The sequence below is a fragment of the Cynara cardunculus genome, unplaced genomic scaffold, assembly GCF_001531365.2.
Source record: "Cynara cardunculus var. scolymus isolate 2C unplaced genomic scaffold, CcrdV1 Un_Scaffold_5379, whole genome shotgun sequence".
NCBI classification, from domain to species: Eukaryota; Viridiplantae; Streptophyta; class Magnoliopsida; order Asterales; family Asteraceae; genus Cynara; species Cynara cardunculus.
In genome coordinates, this window is record NW_020202382.1 from 8653 (window position 1) to 17755 (window position 9103).

At 30.7% G+C, this 9103-nt stretch overlaps 1 non-coding gene across 1 annotated transcript; it reads left to right on the top strand.

Annotated features, from left to right (window-relative positions):
- The first annotated feature begins 3052 nt into the window (after positions 1-3052).
- LOC112504379 lies at positions 3053-3244 on the top strand. The gene has a single exon (XR_003068178.1). It is a non-coding gene; the product is annotated as a U2 spliceosomal RNA (small nuclear RNA).
- The last annotated feature ends 5859 nt before the right edge of the window (positions 3245-9103 follow it).

Below are 9103 nucleotides of genomic sequence, written 5' to 3' on the forward strand. Positions count from 1 at the left end.
AGATATATATATATATATATATATATATATATATATATATATATATATACATAGAAGCATTCAAATAAAAACCTGCCCCATTTGTGTAAACCAATCTCATCCATCCATTATATTGATCAATGACCAATATTAGTTTACTTTATTTTAGGAAATTAAAAAATATATATATTAAAAATTTATTTTATTTCAACAGTAAGGGCAAAAATGGTAAACAAAATTTAACATTTGGTAACATCATTCTCGATATTAATAACACATCCATCAATAAAACATATAAAAAATTGAATATAATACACCATATTCAATTATATGGAGTGAATCGTTTTAAATTTTGAATTACATTATATGAACGAAATTGGTTTCACCATGAAAATGTTTCGGTTCACATATTTTATTTGCAACAAGACCCGATTTCACGTTCATGAAACCTGTTTCATTTTCCTTTTCATAATTTATTTTCAACCTGCACTGGTTTCATTTTCTTTTTCTTCAACAAAATGGATCAACTACACCATCAAAGCAACGGTTTCACCATAAAAATATTTTGGTTCACCTAATTTATTTGCAACATGAACCGGTTTCACGTTCATGAAACCTATTTCATTTTCCTTTTCATAATTTTTTTCAAAATGCACCGGTTTCATTTTGCTTTTCATAAAAAAAAAGAATTAACTACACCATCATTGCAATGAGTTCACCATAAAAATGTTTCGGTTCACCTAATTTCTTTGCAACATGAACCGGTTTCACGTTCATGAAACCTGTTTCATTTTGTGGATTTTTTTTGTTCATCTACGTTTTGATTATTTCATTCTGTAATTCAATTGTTTCATCAAGACATGTTTCCTGATTATAACTCATGACAATATATGAAATCCAAATTTTTAATATTTTAATATAATTAAATATTTAAATGTTATCATTTATGCAATTTCCTTTATTACGTTTCCTTAATTAAGATTTATTAATAACTTCCATATTTAATAGAAAATATTGTAAATGACCGAAATACCCTTATTGATTAAATTTAATTAGAAAAAAAAAGAATTTTCCTATTGGTCGAAATTGGTTTACACGGTTTCTTAGAAATGCACGGTTTTCATTTGAACGTGCCCCTATATATATGTGTATATATATATAAGTAACACCTTGGGGTGATGAGGTGTATAAGAATAATCTATATATATATATATATTAAAAGAAGAACCCTGAGTGGTTGAGGTGGCATCATGAGAATAGTTTATTGAGGTGTTGGTGAATTGTGGTTGAGTTTGAGATATCCCACATTAGTAAAAAGTTGAAAGATTTGAAGAAAATGAAGTGTATAAGAAAGGTGGATTGGATGTCTTTGTGTCAAATAATGGGGTTTGCCTCATAGGTTTGTCTTTATTTGGATGACCCTCTTTGAAATGGTAAAAATTATAGTGTAAATATAAAAGTGAAATCAAGGATGATGAATTGGTAAAATGAGGTTTGAGTGTTGCTCAAATCTGAAATAAGATTGACTTTCATCATCTCACATTGGTAGAGATATGATAGTTTGGAAGAAAATGATGGATGTATAAATGCGACATAGAGCTTTGAAATCTATAGCCATGGTTGAAACTAAAACCAACCAATTGGTAAAAGATTTATTCAAAACAAATGCAAATGATACATTTTTTTCTTAACAAAATTTGTAATTATTGCAGTACTTATAATAACAAATATAGTCTAATTGTCTATTATATCACTTATATATTGAATGAAAGTGTTGACTTAATGACGTGCTTTCATCTTATTTTAGTATTCTCCGAATCGTGATTTACGGTGTTGGACGGGGCATTATAAATATAAACACGATTCCGAGTTTTCAGACACCCTTAATTATTTTATCCCAATTTAATTGTTGTTTATGCCCTACTCCTTCCCCTTCCCTTTAGTAGATATAGGATGCCCGTTGAAAGATATCGCATTTCCGCTCGAGTCAAGGGATTTACATTTTTTTCTTAAATTGATATTTGATCATTGAGCAAACCAAGAGGAATTGATGTGAAGTCATGAGAATTGAGTACTAAGGTGTTGGGGAATTGTGGTTGAGTTGGTGATATCTCATATTGGTGAGAGTTTGAAATATTGGAATAAAGAGGTATATATAAGTAAGAAGAATGAGATTTATTGTGTCAACTCATGAGACTTGATAATAAGGTTATCTTACTTGGATGACCCGAGTTTTATATTTTTTTTATCAATTGACTTTAAATAACAATGAAAGGTAATAATATGAGTTTAGTATATATTTTATATTATAAAGTTGAATTAAAAACTTTAAGATAATATAACGAACAAATTATTGATTGTTTTAGTTTGTTATAAGTAAAATTGAATCTATGGTAACCTTTTTAGATTAACTAAACTTGATTATATGATTATAAGTAAAATAAAATAAAATAAACTTATATGTAAAGAATTTACATGTTAACGTATTGTCGCAAATTCATGACAATAGTTATATATCTATAATCTATATTCTTATATCTTTTTTTCTTCTATATAAAAACAATAACCATGGATAATCAGGTGACAACTTGTAAGCAATATAAATCATTTTTTCCTCACATTATTGTTTGCATCCCATATTGGATAAAAGAAGAAAGAGACACGTGACAGGTGGATACAAAAAGAAAAGAGCCAACATTTTTCTCAATATTGTTTGAATAATTGCATCTCGCATAACATGATGAAGTGAAAGTGGCAAGAGGGAGATTACTACAAAAAGAAATGACTAAAAATAGAACAAACATATTTTTCTCGGATGTCGACCTTCTGCTTAAGATCAAATATAGTTTATGTTTTTAGTTTAACATATCTATCCCGAATCTTACGTTTTTTTTAATTTAGATCAAGTATATTATATGTTTATAGTTTGATATCTAATGTATGAGTTTTCAACTTGCTTCGTATTTTATTTTGTATATGAGAATGCCCATTATATTACTTGGTGATGTTATTTATCTGTTGTCTTGGTGTTACTACTATCAAGGTTTGATACATCCCTCTAATTACAATTTAAATATTATAGAATGTTACGATAAAGTGTAATATTTGTTTTTATCAGTTTAATATCTGATATGTAGGTCATCGACCCCACTTGATATTAATTTTATTTTTTATGAGGAAAAATCCATTATTTTAGCTTGGTGATGTGGTTTTTCATGTATCGCTTTGAACTTCCACTACTGTTGCTACAACTTACGCACTCATCTAATTTTCACTTGAAATATTATAGAACGTTTCTATTTCATAACTTCAAATGAGATTTCAATTAAATTTGTTACAAAATGAACATCATGATTTTGTCACTTTATATGAGATTCCAGTTAGAATTGTGACTTCTAATTAAACAAACTACTAACATTAGTCAAACATTTATAGAGTACTTTGTAACACCATTCTCGAGCATAGGTAGATAACTTAAATTAACATATGGTTTTAAGATTGTTGTCAACTTCTCTTAAAATATTTTAATGTTTATGAGTAGTTGCCACATACATTTGTCTAATCTTTTTAGAAGTGGACTTCAAATTTTAGTCTATAACATTTTCTTTTGAAGATGGTATTATCACTATCGTGCAACGTGCGGTTGGAACACTAGTAGATATTAAGTAATAATAATTCCAATTTAGAATTATCAAGTTATAATAAGATATCTTTATACACATACATATATATATATATATATATATATATATATATATAAGATTGGATTTCAGTGATAAGGAGAGTTAACGTGAGAAAGGTGATAAGGGATATTGACAAATTTGAGAGAATTTTTGGAATTGTGATATGTCTTTCATTGATTAGGAAGCCCCTTTTTTTATAAAACAAGGATTACAAGAAATAATAGAGTTTAAAGGAAAAGTAAAGATAATCTATTCTTAAGATAAAGCTAATCTTAATTAAGGTAAAGGTGATCTCTTCCTAAGATAAAGCTAATCTTAATTAAGGTAAAGTTGATCTCTTCATAAGATAAAGCTAATCTTAATTAATTTTTGTGTTGTATTTTCTTTTATTTTACAATTTTTTTTCTTTCTAGATTTTATTAATTTTTGGATCATATTTTTTTTTTGTTTTGAGTTTTTATCTGATTTTATATGGTTTTGATCTGTTCCGAACTGTTTTGAGAATTTTGAACCGATTTGCGTCGCGTAAACTGTTTTAATCAGTTTTAACTGTTTTTAACAGTTTTCAACAGTTTTTGACTGTTTTTACTGATCTTTGACAGTTTTCGTTGATTTTCTGATTTCTCATCAGTTTTTGAGCATTTCTGAGATTTTTTTTGAGTTTACTTGTTTTTTATTTCTTTGACTGATTTCACAGCATTAGATTCATTGATCAATCTGAAATGGCAGTATATTTTGAGAAGGAGAATATAGAGCTGAAAAATAAAATTTCGGAACTGGAAAAGATTTGAAGGACTATACAGATAAATACATCAATATGTTTTATGAAAATCATGCAAATGAAGAATTTACTAAAGATTTAAAACGGGAACATAAAGAAAGATGTGAACGTATTGAAAAAGATTTCATGTATAAGATTGAAAAGCTTGAGAACACTTTGAATTCTGTCAGAAAAGATTATGATGATGATTTGAAAACTTAGAGTAAAGCTAATAAGAATCTGTTTAATAAACTTCAAGAGGTTAGAAGTGAACTGCAGACTGAGAGAAATTCTCCAGGTAGGAAAAATACAGAGTCTGAAAGTGATCTGGTTGAGATTAAGAAAGTACTGGATCAAGAGAGGGCTAAGGTTTTAGAAGCTGAGAAGAGTTTCTATCACTACAAGAGAAAGGAGCTTTAGAGAAGAAATTTTCAGAGAAGCTTTTAGAAGTGTATCTAAAGCTACATTATAGAGAAGGATTTAAATGACAAAAATAAGAAATGTAACTAAAAGTTGGACGGCATTTAAAGAAGGATTTATAGGCTAATTATACGCTATAAGAAATGTCGTTAAAAGTTGTAGAGAAGTTTTTATAAAAAAATGTCTCTAAAGAGTTTCATCAATTTTTAGAAACACTTTCTTAAGCTTCTCTAAAGATTAAAAATAATTTAAATTTTCTAAAATTAAATAAAAATATTTAGTTACCCTTTAAAAGTGTATCTAAAGATTAAAAAAAAAAAGTTTAATTTTTTAAAAATTAAATAAAAATATTTAGGTACCCTTTAAAAGTGTATCTAAAAGATTTGTATTAAAAATAAATCAAAATTAAATAAATAATATATAAATAAGCAAATGAATTGTAAATGGTTTCTTCTTCATCGCTTCCTCTCGTTCCTAAATGTGAGACTAATTGAAGTGAAATCACCAGAAACCTCTCGTTAATGATCAAATTGGTATCATTGACATCGCTTCCTCTCGTGACATCGCTTCTTCTCGTTCTAATCGTTTCGTTGTAAGAATTGTCGCTCAATCACTTGTCTATCATCGAATTGATCTTCGCTCAATCACTCGTCGATCACAGTCTACTCTCCAATTGATCGATTAAATCGTCTATCATCGAATTGGTTTCTCTTCTCTGCATCAATTCCTCGAACAACAGGTACGCCTATTTAGCGATTCTTCAATAAATAACATGATATGAATCTGCTAGGGTTCTTGTTGATTCATGTTTTACTGATTAATTATAATATATTTAGCTATCAATTATGTTCTGCTACAATAACATATTTGTGTGTGTTGAACAATAGAAGCTGAATGGTTACGGATTAGAGGTATCCATCATGGCCTTTAATTTGTTAGTCTGTAATTAAAGGTATCTACATACAAAGGTTGATTGTTTCTTGTTAATTATATCTAGTTCCACTACGGGGTCGTTGCAGGAGAACACTTGTTGAAGGACCAGATCGAATCAGTTCAAAAACAGGAGGAGAAGCCAAAGGTAATGCACTATTTTTTTTCTATATGGTATATGTTTTGAACTCATTAAATGCCTACTGCTCATCATAAGTTGAAGTCTAACTAAAATATAATCCTATTGGATATAATCCTCCCATTGATATGCTCTCAAAAGTCTCGGGAATTCTAGGAATGCCTACTGCTCATCTTATGTTGTCGGACTGTTTGGTGTATTTGGACTGTTTTAGGACTGTTAAAATAGCTCAAGTAAACAGCTCCTAACACATATGTTAGGACTGTTTGGTGTATAGCTCCTAACACTTATTGTGCAGAACTGTTTACATATGTTTGGTGTATAGCTCCTAAAATCTGTCAAAAACAAAACCAAAACAGCATACTAACTCCGGGCATGAATAGATGTACCTTCGGATAATAATAACATAAATACAAAGTATTTTTGTCCAAGTCTAGCCTATATAACCTGCTGTTGCTGGTGCTGCTGGTGCTGGTGCTGCTGGTGCTGCTGGTGCTGCTGGTGCTGCTGGTGCTGCTGGTGGTCCGATGTGTGACGAAAAACGCAGGCTGCTGCTGCTGTTGGTGGTCCGAGGTGCGATGGAAAATGCAGGCAGCAACCTGTTGCTGCTGTTGGTGGTCCGAGGTGCGATGGAAAATGCAGGCAGCAACCTGTTGCTGCTGTTGGTGGTCCGAGGTGCGACGGAAAACGCAGGCAGCAACATGCCAGAATTCAATAGAGCCTTACCTTTTTTTATCTACTTTCCCAAGAATTCAAAAGAGCCTTCCTCCCTAAAATAACTTTATACATAAATACCTATATATACATATACTCCTATATATTAAAATAAAGTGATCAGTTAGACCATTTGCAATCTGTGTTTCATCTGTGTTTGTTCCCAATTAATTTGCTGTTGGAGAATGTCACATGGACACTGCACAATCTTGAATTATCTCTTTGGTTCAAATCATTTTCAACCCGACCAACCCATTTGAAGATTATCAAAGTAAATGAAAAACAATAATGACAGAACAATCCAATCTGTTGTATGCTACTACAAAATCTGCCTGTTTTAACTTGTTATTTAGCTTATTCATCTTATCGTTTATAACAAAACATACTTTAAATAATACATTTAGAATATATATATATATATATATATATATATAAGCATATTACAAATTACAAGGTATCCTCTGTTACCTGCAGTTGTATAACATAAATTACAAATATGTATGACAGAACTAAATGTATAACATAAAAGAATTTAGCTAAATAAGTTGATTGATGTTCTTAATTTTATACATACATAAGGTGATGGCTAGGATGGCTTCTGCTGATATTATGTGTGTTGGTTCGAAAGCTGTGCAAGAAAAGTTCTCTTGCATCATCAGGTAATCATCTTTTTAAGATTTTTGTTTGTTAAGAAGGTTGTAAGCATTGCATTCAACTTCTTTTTGGAGTAATTTACCGGTTCAGATATGCACAAGTTGAAAAATTCTAAACGAGTCGTGTACATGTTAATTGAATCAAATATGGGTAGACTACTTATTTGATGTGCATGTATGCATATATACACTCTCTTTGAGGCATATATATGTATGATCCCTCACACAAACACATAATTAGTGTTCAATGAGAAAACATGCATACCTGAAGAAACTTTTTTCATAAAACTCATCTTCATTTATGTATGTGTTTGTATAGATATGTAGAGTACTTATTTGATGTGTATGTTTGTGTGTATATATATACACACTATATTTGAGGCATATATATGTATGATTCCTCAATGTCACACAGACACGTAAGTCCATATTTACAGCAGCTGTGTTTGAGATGAAGTAAATTGATTGGATGAAAAAGCATAGACAATAACTGATCAAGCCATAACTCCAAATTGACAAAGATGAGAAATTGGTGCCTGTTTAATTTCAGATTTTGGGGCTGCTGTGTTTCTCATCTATTTGAGCTATTGGTTCCTTTCAGTCTTGTGTATGTCCTTCCATAACATGTACATTTAAGATGCAGTTGCCTTTGTTCTTTCTGTTTAGCCTTAAGAGTGCTCATATGTATATTTCTTTTGGTTTTCAAATGGAGTTATAAGATAATTTTTTTGTTACATAGAGGCTATTGTCAATCTGATGATTATGCCCTTATCTGTTGGTTTTTATCAAGATGAACCTGTTGTGTTATGCCTTGCCCAAAATAACTGGTTGGTTATGAGGCTTAAATTGGAATAGGAAAACAATCTGTTTGAAAAGTACGAGCGCTTTTATTCGAATTGCAAGTCTCGAATTCTTTTCTCTTAAACATTACTTGAATTAAAACAAGATATCGTACTCAAAACATGAACTATGGTGAACCTGTTGGATTAATCAAGAGAATGGTTATGATCAAAACTTTTCAGACCTGGTGCATATGGTTATGGATTGTACCTTGTAGACCTGTTGTTGTGTTTTTGTTCCATTTTTCTTTCCTCTGGTCTCAAGCATATATCTCATATAAATTAGTTCAATCTAATAATTTCTTGGAGGTGAACTTGTTGAATTTGAAATGGAGGATAAGGTGGATGTTGATCTATTTGTAACTGCACATCAACCTCTGTTATATGGTTTTCTGATCTATATTAAAATCTTGCCTCTGGCCACTTAGATAGTTATCATTTAGTGCTGTTGGTTCTAGAGATGTTTTGCTGGATTTGATAACAATAATATATTGCAGATATGGAACAATTTATGATGCATGTTCTGGTTTATAGTTGTTATTTTGGCCTAATTGGATAGGGAGGTATAATGTGGTTTATAGTTGTTTTTTTGGCGTGGGGTTAAAAGGGTCATCCAATCAGTATACTATTAGGAGGGTTGATCAGATTTTGTGAGGATTTTAGGGTAAGTTGTTACTGGTTTTCCTATTGCAAAAATGGCTGCCAAATTATCTGTTTGTTATTCTTTGGATCAGATTCCTAATGATAATTCTAACACTAATTTATATGGTACAGATACCCAGGTTTGCATTTGAGAAATTCCCAGGATCTCAACCGGTGTTGACAACCCAGATGAAATATGTTGGTGAATCCATGGCAGTAGGGCGCACGTTTCAAGAATCTTTTCAAAACGCGGTCAGATCACTCGAGTGTGGCTTCTCTGGTTGGGGTTGTGCACCAATCAAGGAATTGGACTGGGATTGGGACAAGTTGAAATACAGTCTCCG